At 53.6% G+C, this 26,686-nt stretch overlaps 1 long non-coding RNA gene across 1 annotated transcript; it reads right to left on the bottom strand.

The window, feature by feature from the left end:
• Positions 1–210: 210 nt before the first annotated feature.
• LOC311169950 lies at positions 211–24,005 on the bottom strand. The gene is made up of 3 exons (XR_014617063.1): positions 23,902–24,005; positions 15,507–15,578; positions 211–331 (listed from the first exon to the last, which is right to left on the bottom strand). It is a non-coding gene; the product is annotated as an uncharacterized lncRNA (long non-coding RNA).
• Between the last annotated feature and the right edge of the window lie 2,681 nt (positions 24,006–26,686).

The following is a 26,686-nucleotide window of genomic DNA, read 5'->3' as shown; positions in this document are numbered from 1 at the left end:
TGCCCCTGCTGGCAGTGCTGCGGTTTTTTCTTTTTTTTTTTTTCTTTTTTTCAAGTAACTTTGAAATCTTTTGAGTTTTTCATCTTTTGCTCATCTATCTTTTCATCTTTTGCTCTCTAGAAATCCAAGGTCCTTCAAGTTGATGTTATAACTATACGAAATCAAATAACTCACTTTTCCCTGGTTAAGATGAACCTCTGGTTTGAAAGCCACAGAATAGACTCCAAGAGGAAATGTGTGCCAAAGAGCAGTCAGTTTGTGAAGTCGGGCACCATCCGTTTCTGAGCTTGGTGTGTTTGCCAAAAATGAAGATTCTCTTGTTCAAGAACCACTGTAAGGAAAAACCAACAAGGAGAGTGTCATTCAAATCCTCCCTGCCTCCCTGGCAGTACCAACATTTGTTTTGGTGCCAGTTCAGCAGCTACCTACGTGACCTGGAGCCTATCCTCAGCCTCAGTTTTCACTGAGGAAAAGTAATTCTATCTCTCTGATTCACCTGTGGACTACAAGAAAGGCTGCAAGTGAGAACTCTCTCAGGCCTAATGATGGGTGAAGATTCCACTCTAAGCATTTATAGAGACATGGTGAGCTCACTCGACAATTTTTTTCTGCCCACAATTTACCTTGTCTACATAACAGTCTGTGGTTGGAAATGAAAAAAATTTAACACAGATAAGAAGCCCATTAATTCTCAACTCAGTGCCCCTGTCTTCAAAACATTATCCTGATGTGGAGCTAGCAAGAAAAGAAAATGACCCAGTGATAAGAAGGAAAGATTGGTATTTCGATGGCAAGAGACATTTTCATTACAATTCTGTTCCATATCTATGCAACACAACTCAGCCACCCAAAGAAAGACTTCAATTAAAAAATGGACAGAAGAGCTGAACAGACACTTCTCCAAAGAAGATACACAAATGGACAACAGACATATGACAATATATTCATCATCTATTATTAGGGACATGCAAATCAAAAGCACAAAGAGGCACCACTTCGCAGCTGTGGAAATGGCTATTATAAAAAAGGAAAAAAACAACAGTTGCAAGGATGTGGGTGGGGCAGCAACTGCCTCTCGATAGGGTACCTGGCCAGCTCGCCACATTTTGGAGAGCAGAGGAACATTGCCCTACCCTTCTTGGTCCACCTCAGACTAGTGGAGAAAAAAAAATCAGACAGATTAGGAGAGAAAGATGAAATTTAATTACATCTGTATGGAGCACTCCCATGGATATAAACTCTAGAGTGAGTGGGACAGACGGAAGGCCTATCTCCTGAGCCAAGGAATAGGATAAGGGTCTGAGTGTCAAGGAACGAACTCACGGCAAGAGGAAGGAAAACTTCCTACGGTAAAACCTTGCCTCTAGATCTTTCCCTGCCATAGATGGGTTTCTCAATTAAAAAAAAAAAAAAGAGCATTCCTAAGGAGGACCCTAAATCTGGAGGAGGAGACACCCGAGAGGACCAGCCCACGACCCGAGGCAGCAGATTGTCGGGGAAGAAAGGACCACGATTCGGAGCTCGCCAGTGCTGATGCAGGGAGAGGCCAATGGACTTGGACTAATGGACTTGGACTGACAATCCTGCCAGAAGGCGGAGGAACTTTGGCAGGGTAATATTGTGGGGACCCTGGGGGAGGATGGTATTGTTTGTAAACCCCAGGAGATGGGAATATGGGGGTGGCCAGGGGGCCTTGATGGCCAAAAGCAGCCTGTGTACTGCCCAGCAGCCAGGCAGAGAGAGAAAAAGCCAACTTAGAAAAGCAAAAGCTGGTGCTCAGATTTGGAAGCCGTGAGCGGCTATTTAAAAGCTTAAAAATGTTGAAGGCCAGTGAGTCTCTTAAAATCACCTGTGGGTGAAGCCCTGCTCATTGCTGAGTGAGGAGCTGAGGAACCCGTCCTTGGGGGACAGGTGGGGCACGTGGCTTGTGGTGAAGCCCAAGCCAAAGAGGGGACCCGGAGAGGCCGCATGTAGAGCTTGTATCCACAGATACCGACCCATGTGCTTGTGCAATGGGCTGGCCTGAGTGCAGGGGTCTGCGTGTCGCACTGGTGACTCTGAATGCCGAGTGCTGGAGCGACCGCAGACAGAAACCCTGAGGGTTGGACGATTACCCGCAAAGTACAGAATCGCCAATCCAAGAGTGAGCGCATCCGGGGGTGGATGCTGTGTGGCTGCAGCCGAGACCACAGTTGGATAGTTTCCCCCTTGAATGAGCAGTGCCTCCGGCAGCAGAAGTGCTGGATCATCTGCTGGTGCCAATAATTCTTTTGCCACTAGGTTGGTGCCCTGCCTGGACTAATTTGTGTTCTGTTGTATTTTGTTATGTTGTGATGTACACCATTTGCTTTTGTGGGCCATGGCTGCAGGCTTCTATTGCCAAGAAAAACATATATGACCTGTATATAGACTTGTATAGACTGGCAGAAAACCCTGAGGGTATGGATTGTAGGGTAAGGTAAAAAGTATCAGGCTTTTCTGCCCTCCCGCCATCAGGATTGATGAAGGATCCCTGCGGTCCTGAATGCAGGCCTGATAGCGGCACCTGGAGTAGGGTGTGGGCATATGTAGGTGGGTACACCTGGGCTGAGACGGGGCTTTTAAGAGTGGGACAGAACCACCAGGAGAGAACAAGAGTGGCAGAGAGAAAGAGAAGCCGAAGAGAGAATGAGAACACGAGAGCACACCGGAGAACCCAGGAAGAGTGAAGACTCACCAGGGGCTGAGAGGCCTGCCCACCTCCCGGCACCCCTGCCTGCCGGGTACCTAGTAAACTCAATAAAAGCCTGAAAAAGCCACCGAGGGCTCCAGGATCATAGAGATCCTGCTCTGTGCCTTCCTGGCACTGCAGAAAGACAACAGGAATAAGAGCCTCAAGAATACACCCATCGAGGGTTCTCCGCAGAAGAGGAAGCCACGGCATGAGCCAGCGTGCCCCCCCCATGCGACTCAGTCTGCACCAATACGTCTCCCCAGCAGGCAGGCGATCTGGGCACACACCTGTCCCCCGGAGAGCAGAGGAGCATAACCAACCATTTAACAAATGATTTATTTTAGGAAAGGGATGGGCCAGTGTACATTTTGGTTATGTAGAAAGGCTGGCGCGACGGGAAAAGAACTCAGTGAAGCAGAAGCCCATGTACGTGGTCACGTCACGACAATTTACTGGGGAAGAGCGATCTTTGCAGCAAGTGCTGGGCCAGCCTGGGGAAAAGGCGCCTGACCCCCGCCTAACACCATACGCAAAAGTCAAATCCAGATAGACAGCAAATCTAAAGGCGGAAGATTTCTTTTACTAAAAGAAAGATTTTCTGATCTTGGCCTGGGCAATTATTAAGCAAAACACAAGAAAACTCCATAAAAGAAAAGGATAAACATAATTTCAAAAGCTCCCATTCAAGAGAGTTCAACGGCAAGTCACTGGATGTATTTGCCCTGCACAATCTGATAAGGACTGAAAGGGCACAAGGTGAAACCCTCTGATGAGTCAATAGGGGAAAAAACCCACAATTTAAAAAAAATCGTGAACAGTATTTCACAAAAGATAACAAACGGCACACACAGAAAAGGGTGACGTCATGAGTCATGAGTGAAATGGAAATAAAACCACAGTGAGACCCACCACCCCATCAGCGTGCAGCCCAGCCCGGCTCTGACGCACGGCCGGCCGGGAACGTTCAGAGTCGCTGCTTCTCCAGGGCCAAAACCGCTGTACCGGCTGGGTCCAGCCAGGGGACAGAAACTGCACGGTCACCTGAACAGGGAACGTTCAGGCCCATGACTGTGCGGAGGGCAGAGAGCGTGACCCCACCACCTAGGGGCTGCAGGGCGTCGCCCGCTGGACCCCTCACCCGTGGGGTCCCGGATGCCACTGGGGCAGGCACAGCTGCAGGAGGGGTCCCTGCAGCAAGAGACTCGAGGTGCCAGAGTGGCCGTGGGAAATGCAGCCGGTCCTCAGAGCAGCGCGCCCCTAGGGCTGAGGAACAGGGAGGGGTAAGCCCCCCCCACTGCCCCCACCACCCCCACCCCCCTACCCCCCACCCCCACTAGGGCGCAGGAGGCTGGCTGAGCACAGAGGACTCGCAGCACAATGGGAAATTCATGAGCAGGAACTTGATAAATGGCATCAGCATGAGCCAGAAAGTTCTTTCAAGAGTAGAATGGTGTATGAAGTGTTACACAGCCATTAAAATACACACCACTGACATACCCACGATGAGTCACGGACAGCCGGCCGGGGCGTGGGGAGAGCGGGGCTCGACGCATGAGCCCCTTGACACCTAGTTCACCAGGCAGATGGCAGCGGGCAGGAGAGAGGTAAGCTGCTGCCCGGACCCCCTGGAGAGCCAGGTGGGGCGATCCCGTGATCTGGACAATGCTTTCATGGGCACAGATGTGTGTAAATGTCCATCAGGCCTACAGCTGGGGTGTGGCATTTTGCTGGAAGTTGTGCCACATTAATAATTTTTAATAATTCTAATGAAAAATCAATCTCTAAAAAGCTGTCTTTTGTAGAATTTCCCAAGTGTACTGACCATACATCACGTTTGTACCCGCAGTGCATTTCATGGGCCAGCGTGTCGGAGACCAAACCCAGCTCTGGGGGTGCCCCTTTGTGAGCGAGGCGCGGGGGGAGGGGCAAGCCGGCTGCAAGCAGAGCTGACTGTAAACCACAGCCTCGCAGAGACAGGGTACAGCTCGCCTGCAGGGCTCTGGCAGGGGCGCCGGGTTCCGACGAAAAGCAGAGGCAGGAGCAAACCAGGTTCAGATGATGGCCTTGCTGGGAAGGCCGGGAGAGGCAGGTGAGGGCAGGGTGACGGCACAACGGCCATAGGGGCAGTGTCTTCAAGTGTCCGTTACTGCCAGCGCCTGCCGTGTGATCAGGGTACAGGGATGCACTTGTCCCGGGTGCAGGGCAGCAGAAGAGGGTGGTGAGAAGTGGCCAGTGTCCACAGGGCAGCTGAGAACAGGCTGACCCAGGGCAGGAGGGGGAGGGGCAGACCCTCCCAAGCAGAAAAATACCTTAAAATTAGGATTCATTTTATTAATGAACTTATGTAAAATCAGATGCTGCCACCCCAGGAAATAAAACCTGCTCTTCCTGAATGCTCTGAGGCAGGGCCGCTGCTCCCACCCATCAGAAGGCGGGGCGTGGCGGGCAGGTTCCTGGATCAAGGTGTGCGGGGCGGCTTGGAGGCCTGTGCCCCTGGCATAAGACCCATCGTGACTTCTACGTGAGCCTGAGCTGAGCGGCCAGGGTGACACTCGGTCACGCCAAGGCCACACTCCCTCCCACACCCCCTGGCTGCCCACCACATCCCCCCACAGACAAGGGGGCACACATTGCTGGGATGACCAGAACCCAAGGGCGAGGGGGAGGGCTCACCTGCCAGGCTGCGCCTGTGGGGCTGAGAGGACCGCAAGAGAAAGCAGAGCCGGGCACCTGCCCACAAAGGGGCCTCCCTGCACACAGCAGTTGTCAGGAAGGGCGGTGCCCACAGAATCAATGGCCAGCTGTACCCAGGACCCCAGGAAACACTTGGCAGAGCTGACAACACCTGCAAGAGCCCAGAGGGGAGCAGGCGACCCCCCACCCCACCCCCAGGAGCACAGGGGGTCACTTAGAAACTCCTGCTGTGACCCGTGCTGCTCCTGTTCCGTGCACCCCAGATGGAATGGGGTGCCGAGCTCGGCCTCAGTAAGAGCCCCTGACGATGAGTAGGATTTTCCCAGCCACGGAGCCAGATGGAGGCGGCCTCTGGCCCTCGCTGGGGTCTCCTCCCGTGGCCCAGCGCACAGCCCGGAGTCAGGGAGGGTCACCAAGCCGACGAGGCCCCGGAGCTGTCCTGCCTATCCGCTGTGCTTCGCGCCGGGAAGCTCCGTTTCCGGTCCCCCAAGATTCACATTCTCCCGGCACAGGGAAGATGACCTCTCCCTGCCCTGCCTCAGCCTCCGTGGGAGTCGGGACCCTGGCGGCGGGTCAGGGCAACACGCCCGGGGCAGGTTCGCTGACGATGCGGACAAATGGACACCGTCCCGGAGCCCCCGCTGGACTTTACGTTCTCAGTGGCCGCCTCTTGGGGTGGCAGCGTTGGAAGCAGCGCGGGCAGAGGAAAGACACCTAGAGGGGCTCACGCCTCAGGGAGTGCAGCCCGTTCCCAGGGTGTCTCACATTCCCTGGGACTCAGGCTCAGGGAAGGGGGGCAAGCAGGTGGGGGAATGTGTGGGAGGATGTGCTTGGTGGGACGTGGATTGGGGGTGCAGAATAGTCTGTGTGTGGTAGGGACGTGGATTGGGGGGTGCATAAATGTCTGGCACAAGCTAGTGGGGAGTGAATAGGGCCTGTTGCCTGGGGGGCTCCATTGTTTCTGCTGGTGGAAACACCCTATCTCTACTTCCTGCTGACACTTGACTTCCTGACCAGGTGTCTAGCTGGTGATGCTAATCCAGCCATAATGTCTGCCTGCTGTTTTCAGCAGAGACTGGTTTGCCAGTATGTTCCTCATACCAAGACTTTGGTCCTGGCAAGAGGCCTGCTGCCTGACTCTATGTTTTAGTTTGACCAGCAGGAACTCTGGGCGCCAAGACAATAACCCTGAACACGGCGGGGCTGGGGAATCCACATGCAGGTTCGCCCCAGAGTGGTGCTCCTGCCATAGTCTCGGCTCTGAGTGATGCCACCCTTTTATCCCTGGCCTCCCGCATGCTGTGAGTGCTCACACGTGCACACACCCACACTCTGGGCCCAGGTGCCCACAATCATAGGCACTCATGCCCCTCGGCCCCGAGCATCCACCAGCAGCAGGAGGGCAGGAAAAAGCCTGATAACTCCCCTTACCCGACAGGTGTGCGGCCTGCTAGGGCTCTGCCCGCACTCTGCACTTGAGCTCCGGCTGAGCCTTCTCCACTAAAGTAGAAGAAAACTGCCTTTCCTGCAGCTCCCCAAACTGAAGAAACCAGAGCACAGCTCCAGGCTGCTGAGACCTGATCCTTTCAAATCTACGAGCCTTCTGCTCTCAACATGCAAGATAACACTCAGCAATTTTACTCAATTTTTTTATCCACCATGTCAAACAGAACCCAAAGAGGTTGCCTGCAGATACAGGCAGGCCTGTCTACAATGAGTTTCTTTGAAAACTATGTTTTTAATTACTTCAGTAAGCTAAGAGTTGGGGTTTTTTCAGTATGGAGGTTTCTCAAAATATTAAAAATATATCTACCTTATGAACTGACAATCCCACATGCAGGCATCTACCTGAAGAATGCAGGGATACCTGCTCTCCTGTGGTCACTGCAGAGCTATTTACAACGGCCACATTATGGAAACAACCTAAGTGCCGGGTGGGTGGATTAGGAAGATGTGGTTTATCTACACAATGGAATATTACTCAGCTATGAAAACAATGAAATCTTATTGTTTCTGTCAATATGGGGGGAACTGCAGCAGATAACACTAAGTGAAATAAGTCAAAGGGAGAAAGACAGACACCAGATGGTTTCACGCATGTGGGATACAGAGGAAAAAATCAAAGGAACAGACAAAACTAAACCATAAACACCCAGGAAGTCTGACTACAAAACCGAAGCTAGCAGAGAGGGATGGGGAGCAGAGTGGGAGGGCCCCATGGACTATGGTGGAGACTGTGGGTGCTTAGGTGGTGGGGGTGGTGTGCTGATATCTATGGAGGTATGAACCTGTACCCCTAAATCATATACAATGCAGTAAACTGATGTTAAAAAAATAATACAAAATTTTAGGGGCCTCCCTGGTGGCGCAAGGGGTTAAGACATAACCTATGAAGCTGTCTGCAGCCTCTGCAGCATGAGTTTGTTCCCACCCAGGGAGCTACCCACATGGCGAGGCAGACCTCTCCTGTCTCCCCACTGCTCCCCTCGGCAGTCGGTTTCAGTAGATCTGCCTGTTCTGCTCCCCACTCTGTCTTTGGTGAATCCTCTCACCCCTGCACCACTGGCCTGTACCCCAGCTCTTGTATGCATAAATAAATAAATCTTAAAAAATATATACAAATTTTTAAAAACCAAAAAAAAAAAGAAAGAATTGTGGTTCTGTGACCAGTGGCTGAAGCCTGTTGGAGACCCCAAAGGCCGGCAGTGCTGAGACAAGAAGAACATCAAGGTCGTGGCTAGGAAACTGAGGAGCCCATGTGGGAGCCCATGTGGGAGCCCTGGCCCGTGGACAGGCCGGGGTGTTCTTCCTTGTCTGCGAAGCTGTGTCTAGACGACAAACTAGATTAGAAACAGAATGTTACCTGACAGCGGGGAATGTGTGCCCCGACAAGGCCAAATGTTAAGAGAAGACTTCGTTGTCTAGTAATTAACCCGAGGGGGGGGTACTGCATGTATCAATAAAAAGGAGTTGCACCAGGCACTCGGGACACTTGAGCACAAACGAGAGGCCTTGCATTCCCGGGCTCCCACTTAAACTCTGTTTTGTGTCTGTCATTTCTTGGTAATTTGTACGGCTCAATCGGATTCCTCTCTCAACCCTTTCACCGGAGCTGGTCTCCAGCAGAAGCCACAGGCTGCTATGGGTAGGTGGTACCCCCTGGAGGGGGTTGCTGGTGAGGACAGATAGCCCCAGGAAAAATGCTAAAAAGTATTGCATGGGGGGGGGGGGCAATGGATAAGTAATATAAGGTACTGCAGAAGGGGGCATGGATTCAGGCAGTCTTTGGATTTCAGCCATTTTCGGATTTTCAGCATTTGGGGTCAGGGCCTCTGGGCCCCCACCTTGCCAATCATCCAGAAGGTTGTTCTGGGTCTCTGAAGGTGGAGGTCTCCAGCAGCCAACCTCGGAGGGGAAAAGTTTTGAGACTTTGCAACTAGTGGAGCAATTGAAACTGTTCCCAGTTTTGCTGTGGTTACAGCCTGGCAGAGAAGGCAGAGACCCAGAGCCGGGGCCTCGCTGAGCTGCGTGAGTGGGGCCGTTTGTCTGGTCATTCAGCCACTGCAGCTGCTGGCTTTAGTGTGGCTTGTCTGGTGCTGCGCTGAGGCATCCTGGCAGCTCCAGGAGCATCTCCTGTTGCATCTTCTGTTGTCTTTGTGAGTCAGAACCTGGCCTAGAGTCTGGCTGCCGCATGCTCCTGGTTGGCAGAGGCAGGAAGATGCCATTTGGACACGTGGCCTACTATTTGGGAGAGGAGCTCCGCATCATCAGTGGCAGGATGATGCCATCTTAGCTGCTTCTGTTTAGGGCTGAAAAACATCAGACACGGGGCTCTTATTGTGCCCTCAGTAACTCTTTGTTTTTCCCTGGGTTGTTAATTAAATCCCATTGTTGTTGCTCCCTGAGCCTGAGTAGTCTTACAATTGTGCGTGCAGGTAAAGAACTCAGACAGTGACTGCTAAACTATCTGGACATGTCCTTGGCCAGTTTTAGTGCCCCTTGCTGTCCTGTGTCAGTTTTTCTTCAAAAACTGAACAAAGCAAATTAGTAACACAGCAAAAAAAAAAAAAAAATGGTGCGTGCAGCAGGATGTCAGTAACAGGATTGCTAATAATTAGGTGAAATCAACCACAGTTGAAAAACATGGAAAAGCTCTTTGATTGCCTGGATCTGATGAAACAAAGGAAGGATGGTGTTCTTTATCCCCATATAAAACACTTGGAAGCAGATATGAGGGATTTCCTTCAAAGATCATCTGGACAACCCAGCCAATGGGCAGAGCCATCAACCTAGATGGCTTGGGTGGCCTTGACACAGAATTCCAGAGGACAAGCGTTCAGATGCAAACCACGGGCAGGGAGGAGAGGCCAGAGACAAACTGACCAGGGGAGCATGATCATTCTGGAAACCAAGACTTGCCCCATTTCACTGGCTATGAACCACCCTGAACAAACAGCTGCATGTGATGCACTTAACTCTGGGTCCTGGCATCTCATATCTTCTTTTTTTAAAGATTTATTTATTTATGCACACAAGAGCTGGGGTACAGGCCAGAGATGTGGGGGGTGAGAGGATTCACCAGAGACAGAGCGGGGAGCAGAACAGGCAGACTGACTGAAATCCACTGCTGAGGGGAGCAGCAGGGAGACAGGAGAGGTCTGCTGCACCATGTGGGTTGCTCCCTGGCCAGCCGGGGATTGAACTTGTGCTGCAGAGGCTGTGGATTGTTTCATAGTGCCACCAGGGAGGCCCTGAAATCTCATATCTTGACAAAGAAGTTCAGGCAGCCTTGAAGACAGTCCACTGAGCAGCTCGCCAGTCAGCCCATGCATGACCTGAGTGATGTATCCCTCCTACCCTTGGGTCACTCTTGTTCCCTTTCAGCTCCTGAACACACTGGTCCTTCCCTCTGGTGCAATGTCCCGTCATGTGTGCAACAACCCAGGCCTCCACCCTCACCCACTTCTGCTCTGCTGCTCCACCTGAGCCCTCATAGCCAGTCCTAGCAGACCCGTTCCCGCACTTACTACTTCTGATGCCCGCTGTGTGGGGTTTTGTCAATTTTTTTAATAGGATCCTATGTTATTATTTCTTTGTGCAAACCTGAGACCACCATTCACCACCAGTTCATAACTCCAGAAGGATGGAACAGATGCTCCTGGCTACAAGGTTAAAGGCAACCAGTCTCGGTATTTCCTCACTGCGGCATCTGCCTATGCACAGTACGTGGCACACAGAATCCCAATGGAAGGTTCTGAATGAACAAAAAGAAATGAACAAATGTCTCCAAATGCCAAGTTAAATATTTTCTTACATAAAAACAGTTTACATGGAATGAGACTGTTCTGCAAAAGTTTTTGATACAAGGCCTCGCCGGTGGCGCAGCGGTTCAGCGCTGGGCTGCGAAGCTGCCTGCAGCTTCTGCAACGCCGGTTCAATCCCCGGCCGCTGGGAGAGGGTCCTACATGGCGCGCAGACCTCTCCTGCCGCCCGCTGCTCCCCTCAGCAGTGTGCTTCGGTCCTTCTGCCTGCTCTGCTCCCCGCTCTGGCTCTGGTGAATCCTCTCACCCTCCTGCGCTCTGACTGTGCCCAGTGCTTGTATAAATAAATAAAAATTTTTAAAAACCAAAAAAAAAAAAGTTTTTGATACATTTACAATAGAAGTGTCCATGGAAGGACAACTGAATCACTAAGGTGCTGTATGCACACACCATGGAATACTACACAGCCATAGAAGGGGGAAATACAGCCATTTTGAATCAGAACAGTAAAAACAAAAACTGGATATTTACACAGCAGACAATCTGATCGCACAAAACACTTTCCAAGACCAGTGGACATTAATCAACATCCTGAGGGTCTGAGGTTAAGATGGAGACGGAGGGAAAGCGTGAAGGGAACACAAGGGATGGAGGTGGGGAAAGTCAATATTTTTTTGGTGCATTAGATATTTTTACTTTTATGCTTTATAAGAACAATTATTTCTCGGGGGAAAATCGTACCTGACCTATTTCAGAGGAAGTGGAGCAATAGCAGGATTCCATACCCCACACGGAAGGCGCTGCTGGGTTCTTAGAGGCAAAGTGAAGATGTCACTAGGAGTGTTTAGAAGCTCATCAGGCTGCTCCAGCATGAAGGGAGGATGAGCCGTGCACGGAAGAAAGACCAGGAGGTAATGGGCTGGGGAGGGAGGCATGTGACCACGATGAGGCTGGAAGATAAACTTCCTCCAGAAAATGGTGCGCACACAATAATAAACCTCGCAGTCCAGACACAAAAGTCAGAAGTAGACGTGGTCCATCTACACTGCAGGAGTCTCTTTCAGAAGCAGAACAACCCTGGACTCGCCACCTTCACACTCCATGAACATGGAGACTGCCCTCACCTCCTGCAACCTCTAACTGGGGGTCTCTTCCTCTGCACGCATGTCATCCCTCGCAGCTGCGTCTCCATCCTAACAGACGACAACCACGAAAATCTACCAACTAGCAAAACATCAAATCCAAACATCAGCCGTCGCTTTGCGCAGGGAGGCCCAGCCTCGACGCTGGCGGCTGCCTCGAGGTGGTGAGCTCACTCCTGTCACTGTCACCCTGCACGGGGTCACATCACCGGCCATTACTGGCTGCAGGTCCTCAAGACGACACATGAGAAGAGACTCATCGAAGCCTAATCGAATTAGAACCTCACTTCTCCCCTGGGTTCGAGGTCACATGGCCTAAAGAGATTTGTGTGTCAGGCTCTGCACAAAACTTTGAGACCAAGACACCTGATAATAAAACTCACCACCTGGGGAGAGGAAAACCCCTTTCTATGAAGCAAACAGTGACTGACACAGTAGCCAGGAGCTTTTACCCCATCCTCCAAGCCCATTCAGCCACGACCCTGGCCAGAGGAGCCACGGAGGTTCTGGGCAGGCACCTGAGGACACTCAGCGACGGGAAGGGAGGGTGGGTAAGCATCGCCACCATCTTCCTCAGAAGCAAGCGGCCCACCGATGTGGTCTGCAGGGACACTGATTTGTAACGCCCCCGAAACAGCTAACATCATAATGCAAGGACACATCAATTAAAAAGCAATTTTAAGTAATGTCCCTGACACCTTAGAAACAAATTTCACAACGGGCATTTGTGCATAACGAGTGTGCAGGTTAGAGATGGTCCCCCCAAGCCCAGTGCAGGCTCATTGCTGACAGCGACATCCTACCGGCCATTGGTACACCAGGTGCCGGGCGAGCGCAGAAGGCGGCAGCGAGCAACATCCCAGCGGCCACTGCTTGGATTTAAACTGACCTTTTCACAATCCTGACCTGGGAGCACCTTCCACACTGGTGACAAGTCTCGTCTACGCAGCACGACTCCCTTACCACCAAGGTGCAGGGCAGTTTACGGGCAGAGGGGGCCAGCTGTCCATGTCCCTCCAGGGAAATCGTGGCAGCCAATGTCCAGCTTCCCGATCTAAATCACTCAGCTTCGAGCACCAGAGCCAATGGCCACTTCCCGTTGGGCAGCCACAGCCGGGAAAACACCAGCAGAGGGAAGAGGGGGCATTGGATCTGCCGGGATGCATCCCCGAGCCCAGTATGTGCAAGGCCCAGCACACCGGGAAGGAAACAGCAGGAGACACACAAGTATTTGTGGAACGAATCATCAGAAATGCCTCATCTGGGCAGAGTCCAGGACCGTAAGATAGAGGACACCCCTCCCCTGCACGTCTGCCCCATGCCCTGCTCTCTCTCCCCCAAGGTGTATGCGCGTTAGCACCCCCATCCCGGTCCCACCACCTTCAAGCTACTCTAGTGAACCTGTCCCTGTAACGGGGCCCAGGACCCCCCCGGCAGGGGGAAGTCCTCCCTCACCGGCTCCAGTGACCAGACATCCCAAGCCAAGCAGCTCGCAGGCACTCGTTTCCCTTGAGACAACAGCCCCTTTCAACGTGGATTTCTGCTTTAGATTTGGTCCCAAAACAAAAATGCATTCCCAAACACATGTTTATAGGACTTCAACTCAGTCACCCAACAGCCGCAGGGCCTCATTTTCCTTCCCCTCCAAATCAAGCTCTGGAATAAGTAATGTCCACTCACCACTTTCACTGCCTTGTCCACCAAATAAGTAATTACTCTTCGACTCGCTGCAGTGTGCCTTCACTCTCTCCGCCTATCTGCAAGCTCTCCGGCAGATGTCACTGACAGCCTGCTCTGTGTCCAGAACAGCAAACACAGGGATACGACAGCCTCGTCCCCTCCCAGTCGACCGGGAATCCTGCCTTTTCCAGACTGTTCCCAGTGCAGAATTATGGTAATGAATGAGGGAAGAGTTGAAATGCTGCAACAGACAGACACTAGCAGGAAGGAACTGAATCAACATAGAAGAGAGAGCTGCTAGGTGGAAGGAAGGGCAGCTGGGGCTGCACTAGGGATTTTGGGGAATTCAGAAGGGAAATTCAGGAAAGCGGAAGAAACAGAGAGGGAGTAGGGAATTAAAATTGTGTTGGTATTTTTTTTTAAATAATTTTTTTTAATAGAGGCATGTTTTTATTTATTTATTTTTGTTTGTTTGTTTGTTTATACATGCACTGGGTACAGTCAGAAGTGCGGGAGGGTGAGAGAATTCACCAGAGCCAGAGCGGGGAGCAGAGCAGGCAGAAGGACCGAAGGACACTGCTGAGGGGAGCAGCGGGCGGCAGGAGAGGGCTGCGCGCCATGTGGGACCCTCCTCCGGTGGCCGGGGAGCAGCCAGGGATCAAACCGGCGCCGCAGAGGCCGCAGGCAGCTTCGCAACCCAGCGCTCAACCGCTGCGCCACCGGGGAGGCCCTGTGTTGGTATTTTGTAAAGATTTCAGCAAAGGGCCTCCCTGGTGGCGCAGGGGTCAAAGTCTCAGTGCTATCAAGCTATCGCCAGCCACTGTGGCCTGAGTTCCATCCCCAGCCAGGGAGCAACCCACAGGGCCCAGCAGACCTCTCCTGTCTCCCCACTGCTCCCCTCAGCAGTGTGCTTCGGTAGATCCGCCTGTTCTGCTCCCCACTCTCTCTCTGGCGAATCCTCTCACCCTCTTCCCCCATACCTCTGGCCTACACCCCAGTTCTTGTATGCATAAATAAATAAAAAATAAATATAGATTTCAGCAAAGATGCAAATGTCTCCCCCAGCAACCAGACTTGACCACTCCCCTTCCTGGCATGTCCCTCCACAGCACCGCCATGTCACGGTTACACAGACTCTGCCTAAGTAACCTGAGGAAGGAAACACTGGATTCACAGTCATTTAAATCTCAATACCCCACACAGCGCTTTTCACATCACAGATGCTCAGTAAACGTTTATTATTATATTAATAAATATTTATTATTGTAGATGGAAATGCGCTCCACCAAATTCATATGCTGAAGTCCCAAATGTCAGCACCTCGGAATGGGACCCCATTTGGATATTGGGTCATTGCAGATGGACTTAGATAAGAGGAGGCCATGCCGAGTGGGGCGCTCATGCAGTTGACTGGTGTCCTTCCACAGAGGAGAAACTGGACACAGACACAGGAGAGCACAGCAGGAGAAGGCAGAGGTCAGGGTGAGGCTTCCACAAGCCAAGGAAGATCAAAGATTGACCCCAAATCCCCAGAGCTGGGAGAAAGGCCTGAAGCAAATCCTCAGAAACAACCAATGCTGCCCATACCCTGATCTCAGTCTGGCCTTCAAGACGTGAGAGAACAAATGTCTGTTGTTTAAGTCACTAGCTCTGTGGTACTTTATTGTAAGCCGAGGGTACGTACACATTCACTGGGCAAATAAACAAATACAGTTACTCTGAGTGATGTGTCCTTCCAAAGCAGCAAACACAACATAAATACCAGAGGCTCACGCAGTTCTGCCCGCAATCTCGGTCAATATATGCTTCCCCCTCTGAATATTTTGAAAGGAAAAATTTTTTTCCACACAATGTTTCCTCACTGGAGTTTTATTTCTACTTGGAGAAAACTCTACAGGCAGGAACAGTTACCAAAGGGCAGCCCCACGTGCATACCAAAAGCATGACAAGAGCTGTGTGGGGCAGGAGGCGGTTTAGTCACCCCGGCCTTGCTCTGGTGTTTCCTCCTCATCTTACCTCCAGGCAAGGCCTTCTCTCCTCAGGCCACTTCTCCTCAGCTTTTCAGCAGATCTGTGGACACCACCGTCCCTGAAATGGAAAAGAAGATGCATCAGGCAAACATCATCTTCCAGTCACCTCCCTGTGTCTGTTGCCAGTTCTCACTCGAAAACCCCGCACAGGCTCAGTGGAGGAAGCCGGGAACGGAGAGAAGGACATTTCACTACCTGAGTCCAATGGCCTGGGGCTGCAGCGAGTCACTGCTATGGTGGCAAAGACCATCAAGGGAGTGTAAACAAAACCCGGCCCCAGATACGCAGGAAACGCCTCCTCCAACATTGTTTTAACACAATTAAAAAAAAAAAGGATTTGCGGTCCACTGAATTGTAACCTCTGTGGGTGAAAGGTATGATGCTGATGTCATATCAACCATACTATTAATTAAAAAAAGACAAAGAACCCAGGTTGAAGGGAAACCAAGATCAGAGCTCGAGGGGATGCGGAAGCCGCTGTGGAGCAGAGGTCGACGCCTGCAGAAGGGGCAACTAGAGAGCTAGTGGACCCCAGCGGCACCTACGCAGATACAGACTTAAAATCTATTGTATACTTACAACAACTTAAATGCTGTCGGTGCAGCTCTTGTATTAATTATATGGTGATCCTGCCAGTGGGCATGCAAAGTGGTCCAATGGCTATGGAGAGCTGTGTGGAGGACCCTCAAACTACTAAAGATGGAGCTGCCATATGACTCAGCAAGTCCACTCTTCGGAATCTACCCAAAGGACACAAAAACATCAATCCAAAAGGAAACCTGCACCCCTGTGTTCATCGCAGCACTATTCACAGTAGCTATGATATGGAAACAACCTAAATGCCCCAAAACAGATGAGTGGATCAAGAAGATGCGGTCTATTTACACAATGGAATATTACTCAGCAGTCAAAAAAGATAAACTCATGCCGTTCGCAGCAGCACAGATGGAGCTGGAAGGGATCACGCTCAGTGAAGTAAGTCAGAAGGAAGGAGGAAAATATCACATGGTTTCACTTACAGGAGAAGCACAGGGGACCAGACAAGGGGTCAGGAGGGAAAAAGACAGAACTAACAGGGAAACTATAAATCGGAGGCATCCAGCGGGGGATGGGGAGAGAGAGGAGTCAAAAGCGGGGGAAGAGCACAATGACTGTGGTGACAGATGGCGGGTGTCTTGGCGGTGGTGATTTTATGGGGATGACACCTGAGAGGAGACAGAACAATGATGTAAAAATACATAAATTAAAAATTAAAAAATTATACAGTGATATATATGTAACATGTTAGTAAATTTTAAACTTTTTGAATGAAATTAATACTCAAAATTAAAAAGCGGCAGTTGACCACATACTCCTGTAATACAGGTCCTTGATGAACCTGTAAGCTGCGACAACAGAGCCTCAAACCACATCACTCAAAACCTGATAGTAACACGGGATCAATGTATTTTTACATCTTCCTCTCAGAAAGTATAGTGTAAGCAAATCAAAAAATAGTAAGAATCATGATTTGATTAAGAAACTAGTACACTTGGGCCTCCCCTGGTGGCGCAGGCAGTTGAGCGCCGTGCTGTGACGCTGTCCGCAGCCTCTGCAGCACAGGTTCCATCCTGGCCCACCAGGGAGACACCCACATGGCGCGGCAGACCTCTCCTGTCTCGCCCGCTGCTCCCCTCAGCAGTGTATTTCAGTCAGTCTGCCTGTTCTGTTCTGTCTCTGGTGAATCCTCTCACCCTCCTGCACATCTGGCCTGTACCCCATTCTTGTATGCATGAATAAATAAACGTTAAAAAAAAATCTTTGGAAAAAAAAAAGAAACTAGTACACTTAATAAATATGTAGAGAAACAAAGAAAAACTTTCTTTTTAATTGTGCATGGATCATGTGTAGGAACGTAAATGTCAACATAGAAACATAATGGGGGGAAAAAATGTATGTTTTGAAACTCTGAAATGTATACATAGATGTGGCTAAGAGGAAAACACAATGAATATTTCAAACCAAATACACATCCTAAAAATAAATCTAAGGGGTATTGAAACCTAAATGTGAAAAGCAGAACTTGAAGACATTTAGAAGAAAATACAAGACTACTTTTAAAACCTTAGGAGAGATAAAGGCACAAACTACAAGTGAAATTTTGGTAAATTGGACCAAATTAAAAGTGAAAAAATATTGATCAACAAAATTAAAGAAACGCAAGCCACATACTAGTAGATATTTGCGATGTATAATACTGAAATGAAGGCTCAAGATGATCCCAATGAAGTCTATACATCAAAAAGAAAAGAGATACCCCGAAATAAAAAATGAGCAAAAGATAGGAGCCATTCATAGACTGATTTTATATACGTATATACACTGCATTATTACATTATTACTATACACTGTGGACATATCATAAATAAGTTATGCTGTATATAGTTACTTCATATGCATGAATATTAAAAATTCAGTTGTTTTATATAAATTATATAAACCATTTATATATGTAAATAGTTTATATATTTAATAGTTTACATATATGGTAGTTACATATTAATAAGTTATTTGTATATGCTTTATATACAAATTTCCCATATATCTGTATTTTTCTATATCTGAAGTGGTTATATATAAAATATACATATTTTTTACATATTTATGCAGGGGAAAGAGAAGCAGCAATTCAGGATAATGGAAGGGAAGGGGGCGGAGGACCGGGGTGTGCGCAGGAGCCTCCGTGACGCCCCAATGCTGTATTATCTTTTAGATCAGAAGCCAGGACGTGGCACTCCATCGAGCCGCTGTGGACTCGCACGGCCTGTCTGTTATTCTTTAACTCTCGTGTCTGAACGCAGAAGTTTGGAATACTGTATAATTTTAACAGAAAAGAAAAATGTGACGCCTCCAGGCTACATCCTGAATAGGGGGGCATCGCGGACCTGAGTGCAGCCCGCAAGCAACTTCTAATACCATTGCAGGAACAAATGAACACAGCATAGCTCCCCCAGCACAGGCACCGGCACCTCCGGCCCCTCGCCCTCCTCATGCCCTCGGGCACCAGAAAAGCAGATGAGATCTGGCAGGCAGGACACAAGGGGCAGCTCCGGAACACAAATAAATGGCACAGAAGGAGAGAGGAGCCGGGAGAAGGCCCTGAAACCACACTGTCCACACAGCCGCAGCTGCCCTGCTGGACAGAGCGGTCCACACCCAGGTGCGGAGAACCTGAGCCCGGGGGCCAGGCAGGCCGGGGCTGTGCAGGAGGCCCTGAGCCTGGTCGCCTGTGCCCCGAGCCTGGCGAGGTCAGAGGAGCAAGCAGCAGAGAGAGCAGCTGCACACTTCAACAGCAGCACCGGGAGGGGCTGCAGATAATGCAGAGTCGGAGGCTAACTACACGGGCTGGTGCCCACAGTGTCAACAACACATTAGACACGGTTCCGTGACACCGGTCGCGTCATCCCAGCGAGTCTGCTGTTGCTCGAAATAGTCCGGGCACCATTTTTTGGGCGATTCCTTTCTAAACCGGGTTGGGTTGGGTTTTGGTTTTTTTTTTTTTTTTTTTTTTAATCCAACAAAAGAAAGGAGATATTTTCCTAAGTCATTCTTGATCCCAAACAATATTGTCCAGAGGGGGAAGGGCTGTTCCGGAGTTTTCTCCATAAGGGACCATGAGGTCCTCATACCCACGCCCCAGGAAACAAGGACTTTGACCACCTCCATTTCAGTCGAGGAAACTGGGGCACAGAGAAATTAAGTGCCTTCCCATGGTGGCAGAACAAGCACCTGAGGGAGCTGGGACGTGGACTGGGGCACCTGGCCCAGGCCCCACCCGCCTCCTCTCTCCGGGAACAGCCACTGACTGGGTGAGTGCGGGGCAGACCTCTTATTGACCCAACTTGGTCCCTAAAGAATTCAGGCCTCTTTCATCTGTTGAGGACATGTTCAAAATTAGATACGAAACTTCAGCTTGCTTGGGTTTTCAGACGCGTCTCAGGCCGCCATGCACTGCAGGCGGGTTGCAGGGGAGGCCAGGCCCCTGGTCAGACCCTCCATAGACCCTCTCACCCGCCCCTTCCTAGGAAAAGAAAAGGCTGCTCAGAAGCTTCAGAAGCTCATGCCCTCACTAAGGGCCTGGAATTAGGGGAGCTAGCAGGAGCCCCCACCCCGCAGGGGCTTTCCCGGGGGTAGGGAGGAGCAGAAAGAGAAAAACCAACACAAGGTGTCAGGGGGTTACAGATGTGGGGTCACCCAAGAGCAGCAATGGCATGGGAGGGGGCGCAGACATGGGAGGCTGCCGGCTCCTGACTGTTGACAGTGATGTTAGCGGGACAGGAATGAGGCATTGCAATATCCCCCAGGAGGGAAGTCATCCTAGTCAGCACCCCAGGGCCCTGCGGAGAGGAGCAGAGACCAAGCAGCTTCCCGCCACTGAAACCAAGGTGCAGGGCCCAACAGAAAACCAAGAAGAAATGTGATCAGAAGTCTGGTCTAGGGGAAACATCCTGGGGGGGCTAAGGGTCCCCAGGGACCAGGGCCTGGCTCACAGCCCAGTGCCACCTTCATGCCCGCACAGCCCCCAAGGCCCTCCCAGGATGGTCCAAGCTGGCCCGAGCCTGCACTCTGCTAGCGTCCTAGGTCAGTGGAGCGGGACGGAGGAGGAAGGCTGCCGCCATCCGCGGGAAGGGGGCCTGGCAGGTATGTGGGATCATAAAAAATCAGACTTTTTTAAGGTATCTCCATACTGTTTCCTGTAGGGCTGCACCACACTGCATTCCCGCCAACCATGGATGAGCATTCTTTTCTCAACATCTCACCGAAAATGGCGACCCCACGTGCTCGAGCAGCACCTCTGCTGGTATTTACCCAAGAACATGAGACCTAATGCAAAGGCCCACGCACGCCTACGCCCAGGCGGCACGGCCAGCCACCCAGCTGTGGAGCTGGCCTCAGGGCCGTGGGCAGACCACCGGAGAGAGACTGTGGCCTAAATTCCCCACAGAGTAGCACCCAGCTATTTAAAAAGATGAAAACGTGCCTCTGGGGGCAGAAGAGATGGGCCTCACAGAGGTGAGGCTGAGGAGCTAAACGAGAAAGTGAAAGACAGATTGCAGATGGTTTCACATTTTAAAACATACAGGCGAGGCACAGCAAAAACAGCTCTCAGACTCAGGGCCTATATACTGGCTACCAGAGGGAACAGGGGGGAAGCAAGAGACGGGGAGAAGGGGTCGGCCATTGGCAGGGGAAGGTGGGTGGAGGGTGCCCAGAGGGAGGAGTAACACTGGCTCTCCCAAGATAGACATGGGAACAACTGCCAAATTCATAAAACCAGATGATAACGGTGTTTCTTGCTTCTTCAAAGTACCTGCTTAGAAATCCCACATTGGAACCTTTGCAGACAGCCCGGACCTTGTCAGTTTTTGAGGTCACAGCTTGGTAATGTCACAGGCTGAGCCGCTGTGCCTCGGGCCTGCCCGAGGCGCCCCCTGCACGCATGCACTTGAGTCAGGAATCCGCCTGAACAAAGGCACGAGAGAAGATGGGCTGAGTGGAGTGGAGAAGGGAAAAAAATGAGCAGAGACAGCACCAAGTCTTAATAGCTATGCAGCCACTCCTTAAAAGGCAGGCAGGAAAGTCTGTGCCTTTGCAAGAGAAGTGGCAAATTAGGGGCACCTGTTTTAAAGGGGCTCCACAAAAGATGGGCATTTACAAGACAATACAACTTAACTAAAATATCCCTTTCTATGGAAGGATGGGCAGAATCCGCCTGCAGTTACCCCCATCTGGGACTCGAGGAATTTCCCAGCTGTAAAATACTCTCAACAGCCACCAGTCGGCCCCCACCACACACCCTCCCGGGAATATGACACGCCAGATCCTATCTTCATTAAATTCTACTCCTCCATCTCAAGAAGCCAGGGGACAAACAGGGAGGCAGAGGCCGAGGGGAGGTGACGCCGCCACTTACGGGTCAGTACCTAAGAGGGTTTTTAGAGGTTTGCCACGCTGGTAGACAGGGAGCCGAAGAGAAACTTCACACCTGATCCCTGCAGGCTTGGAAGGGTTTCCTAACGCCGGCGGCTGTGTCAGCTATGCTGATACTCTAACACTGACCTGCCACAGGTCAGAAGCCGAAACAAACAGAAAATCAAACAGACCGGATTTTAAGAAAGGTCGTAGTAACATACATCTGAGGAGGTGTGCGCCTGTGTCTCTGAATCACATACAATCTTGTAAACCAACGTTACTGCAGTAAAAAAAATTACTAGATAAATAAAAAGGCCAAATGCAGTATTTAGCAGACGTGTTATACGCACAATACTGTCCACACACTGCAACAGTTGTTACAGGGCAGCCCCGATATAAAGCGGGTGGCCTGGCTGTGGGTCCTCACCCGCGCGCTTACAAGGGACTTACGAATACTCCACTGCAGGCACACACAGAAGGTTCATAAAAGGTTTATTTACAAGGAAAGGGGAAATGAGGAAAATGGACAACTCAGGGGGAAAATAGGGAAATAAAATCTTAAATGCGTCCTACCCGGGCCGCCGACCTGGAAACCCCGTGGCACTCTGAGAGCTGGCTGAGAGCCTCAAGCTGGCGGAGAGCCAAAAGGGCGCCCCTCCAGGCCCACGTGTCTGGCTTTATCCCAAACCTGGCTGCTTAACCCCACCCTCAGGTCCCAGCCACCTTCCCTTGGGTGGTGACGGGATTTGTCTTTCCCAATGTCCTGATGCTTTGGCCTGGAGTGGGGGTGGCGTCCACAAAGCCTGCATGGAGTTTGCTCAGGACATCCTCTCCCCCTAACACAGCGAAGATTATGTAAAGTCTGCAGGTACCTCACCTTCTCGGCCTCTCCACAAAGCCAAGACCCCAGCTCAACCCTCAGTACAAGGAGGTCTTCGGCCCAGCCGCACACCCCGGTTCTGCCTGGCGCTGCTCTGCAGAGCGCTAGAGGTGTTTTTCTTACTTAGTTTGGGTTTTCATTTTAACTGTGAGATGTTTCCATCCACTCTTAATTCCCTAACCCTGTGTCTGCAGGATGTCCACGCCGCGAGAGTCAGGAGAGCAGTAAAACCACCCCATAGATAAACGCAGTGGTATCCACAGCCAAATTAAAGTAAAAATTGAAGTAAAAATGGGCAAAGGACTTCGATAGGTGTTTTCACGAAGAAGTCATACAGTGGTAAGCAGGTGGACAGAAAGATGCCCACATCACTCATCGTCAGGGAAAGGCAAACCCAAACCACCAGGAGAGCCCCCTGCACCTGTCAGGAGGGCGGCTGTCAGGAGGACAGGAGGTGCGCGGGGGCAGGTGAGGCTGTGGAGGAAAGAGCACCCTGGTGTTATTGGTGGGGTCCAAAACAGGGCAGCCCCTGCGGAAAACAGCCCCGAGGGTGGGTCCTCAAAAAAGAAAGATGATCCTGCCCCTTGCGACAAGGATGAGCCGGGAGGACACGGGGCTAAGGGAGGGGGACAGACACCCCGGGGATGGTGTGGCGAGGGGAGCGCTGTGGACCTCTTAGGGGGGAAAGCGGCCGCCAGGGTTGGGGTGTGGAGCTGGCTGGGCTGGTCAAGGGTGCAGACTTGCAGCCGAGGATGACCAAGGCCGAGGAGCCGATGTCCAGCACGTGACGGCCGTCGCGGACACTGTTGTGTAACTGGGATTCGCGAACACAGGGAATTCCCACCGTCTCGCCAAGAAACAATAATTCTAATTTTTAAATAAATACACCGTTAGGCCAAATTTGGTGAAAATGGTAACTATTTTCTTTCCTTTAATGTAAAAAGAAGAAAGAAGACAAGCTGGCGGGGTGCAGTCTTTGGCAATGCAGGGGATCAGAGGCGCCCCCTGGCCCCCAGGCCCCCACGCGCCAGGGACTCCAGCCCAGGGCGTCCCGCCGCTGCTCCAGACCCCACCCGGGTCCTGGCCTCCGAGCCAGTGCACACCGCCCCGGCACCTGCGCCCCTGCGCGCCCCCCGCCCGCCCGCCCTGTCCCCCGACTCCGGGCGCCGCCCGCGCAGCCCCACGGCTCCAGCTCTCCGACCCCTTGGCCGCGCCCCCGCGCCCCCATTCCCGGAGCCCTGATCCGCGCTCGCCCCCCGTGACCCCATCCCCGAGCCCCGGCCCGCGCCCCCGCGCCCCCCGCGGCCCCCCACCGGAGCCCCGGCCCGCGCCCCCGCGCCCCCATCCCCGAGCCCCGGCCCGCGCCCCCGCGCCCCCATCCCCGAGCCCCGGCCCGCGCCCCCGCGCCCCCATCCCCGAGCCCCGGCCCGCGCCCCCGCGCCCCCATCCCCGAGCCCCGGCCCGCGCCCCCGCGCGCGCCCCCCGCGGGCCCCCACCGGAGCCCCGGCCCGCGCGCCCGCGCCCCCCGCGCGCCGACGTCCGGCCTCACCGTGCGCCGCGGGGTCCTTCGGCCGCCGGGGGCTGCGGGCGCCGCGAGCCCCGCGCCACACCGCGACCCGCGGAGCGCGAGCCGGGCCGATCCTCGCAGGAGCCGGGCCGGGCCGAGCTCCCCGCCGCGCAGCATCTGGGGGAGGAGCGGCGCGGGAGGCGCGCAGGAAACCCGAGAGGTGAGGGGGCGGGGACCGGGGCGCGGCGCCTGGGGAGGGGCGCCCCGGCCCGGCCAGGCCCGCGCCCGCACCCGCGGCCGGCCGGACGCAGCGACCCCCGCGCGGGGCCAAGGGAGGCGGGGACGGCCCGAGGGTTCCGCCCCCCGAGCCCGCGGGTCGGCGCCCGCGGCTGGAATTTGCGCGCGTCCCCTTGGCCGCCTCTGCGCGCCCCTGCAGGCCTGGGGCGGGGGACAGTCCCAGCGCTGACTTTGAAAACACTCCTTCTTCTGCTGGGGACGGCGCGAGGTCTTGCGCTTCTCAAACCCCAGGTGCCCCCAGAAAGAGCAACCCCGCTTGGTTGGAGCGGTGAGGCGGGGCGGGCGGGGCAGCCGGGGGCTGCTCAGGCCTCAGCTCCAGCGAGGCAGTGGGTGCCAGCTGGGTCCCCGTTTCACAGATGCGGAGACCGAGGCACCCTCCGTGCAGGCCAGGGACGTGGGGTGCATGAGGCCGTGCCAAGGGGACCCCAGCTTTGGCTGGCAGGAAAAGGCAGGTGGACGTCTGTGCGCTCGTGTGCGCGCTGCACGCGTGTTTTCCGAGGAGTTGGGGCCTTACTATGGCCTGAGAATCCCTGGCGCTGCCCCGGCCGGAATCCCCTGTGTGCGCCGGCTGCGGGCGAGGCCAGCCGCCCTGGGTCTGCCTGTGCTCCGAGAGCTAGTGGGGGGCCGGCCAAGACGACCCCCAGCATTTAGGGAGATGGAGTGCCCACGCCTGCGAGCCAGAGAAAGGAAAAGGCCTGGTGGGTGGAGCCGCGGGGTGGAGGGAGCCGCGGGAGCAGCGCATAGTAGCACCAGCCCCAGCCTGGCGGATTCAACTCCCCCGCGCCTCTGCGCCTCCGCGCCGCGCCCCTCCTCTGCCTTCGGTTTCCTGGGGTAACCGGAGGAGCCCACACTGACAGCAGAGCCAGGCAGGATGCACCTCAAGGTGGGGCTGACACCAGCCCAGAGGGCGAATGAGGTAAAACAAGCCCTCCCAGAAGCCCCCCCCCAGCCTCGCTGGCCCTCTCCGGGCCCTCCCAGGATCAGGTGTCTGGCCCCAGCCACGCCTCCATCTCCACAGAGGGGAGGCTCGGAGGGCTCAGGGCTTGCGTGGGTGTCCAGAGGCCCAGCCGAGGCAGGGGAGGTGGGTGTTAACCCGGGCGAGGGGAGAAAGAAGGGGCACGACCCAGAGAAAAGAACTTGGGGAGGGGGCAGTGTCCCCGCAGGGACCTGTGCGCACACCTGGAACCTTGAAGAGGCCACCAGAAGCGAAGGGGAGACCCTGAGCCGGGCATCCAGCTGCGGGAGAGGCGCTGATAGGGCAGGGCTGTCCGGAAGGCCACGCCCACCGTGGCTTAACCTCGGACACACCTGCCGGCAGAGTGAAAGCAGGTGTGCGGGCCCTAGCACCGGCCTTGGCCCTGCTGTGGGAGGCCCGGCCGCTCCCTTCTCTGCAGGGCAGACCACTGCCCTATGCCTCAAATGTACCCCTCCTCTGCCCCACGCCACTCCAGAGCACGGGGCCCTGGCGGCCACACAACACCCCACCTTTCAGGTGGCTGAGACCCAAAACTGGGCCTCTCAGCTTCCGCACAGCTGACTCTGGGCCAGGCGGTTCTTTGGTGGGGGCTGTCCGGGGCACTGTAGGCTGTTTGCCGGCGTCCCTGGCCTCTGCCCACTACATCTCGCCAGGGGGCACCCCCCCGGGGTACACGTGTGAGTGGTGTCTTCAGACATTGCCAGATGCCCCCAAGGGAGCAGCCCTGCCCCCACTGAGAACCGCCACTCTGGGAGGAGACAGTGGACTCATGGGGAGCGCAGGCCGGACAGCCAGGGCCCGGGAACGGCCGTCCCTCAGGCGGGAGGTCGCCCTGCCAGGGACCAGCATCCTTCACAGTCGCCTTCTCTGGTCACCCCAGCCTCCCTGAGGGGCCCGGCCCTTTGCCATTGCTGGATTCCCTTCCCTCTGGAATGTTCCTCTGGTGGAGATTCACAGGCCTCTCCTGGCTTCATCCGGACCCCTGCCCGGGCTCCCCCACTCCAGGCAGTGGGGGCCTCGGCCCATGTGCTCCTGCTTTGCTGCCTGAAGTGGCCGGAACATGCCCTCGTCTGCCCTCCCAGAAGGGACGCCCGCTGGGCCAGCGGCGAGTGGAGACTGGAACCACGCCTGGCAAATGTATAAGCCGGGGTGAAGGACTGGCAGTGTGGGGTGCAGGGGCTGGAGGGGGAACATAGCAGGGGGCTCTTTCATGCCACTGTGTGGGATCCAGCAGCTGTGGGGGGACGTGGCCAGCCCTTCCTCTCCCTCCTAAGTGGGCTGATGATCTGGGGAGGTGAGAGAAGCGGGGGCAGGGAGCGGAGCACTTGCCTGTTCCTCGCCCATCTCCTGGGAAATGCTTCATTTCTAATTAAAGAGCCCGATGCAAGCCCTAGCATCGCTGAGACCGTCCCAGGCCCCTCGTGCAAAGTTGCACACTCACCAGAGGTTCAGGAGGCCGGGGACACGGCGTTCCCTGGGCAGCCTCTGTGCTAATTAGGGCCCCCCCACCAGCCTTTCTCGGCGTGTTGAAGCTCCAAGGTGCAGGCGAGGGCT

This window comes from Talpa europaea (genome assembly GCF_964194135.1).
Source record: "Talpa europaea genome assembly, chromosome: 4".
In the NCBI taxonomy this organism is placed as follows: Eukaryota; Metazoa; Chordata; class Mammalia; order Eulipotyphla; family Talpidae; genus Talpa; species Talpa europaea.
Note: the sequence above shows the minus strand (reverse complement) of the source record. Positions and strands in the feature narration are given on the sequence as shown.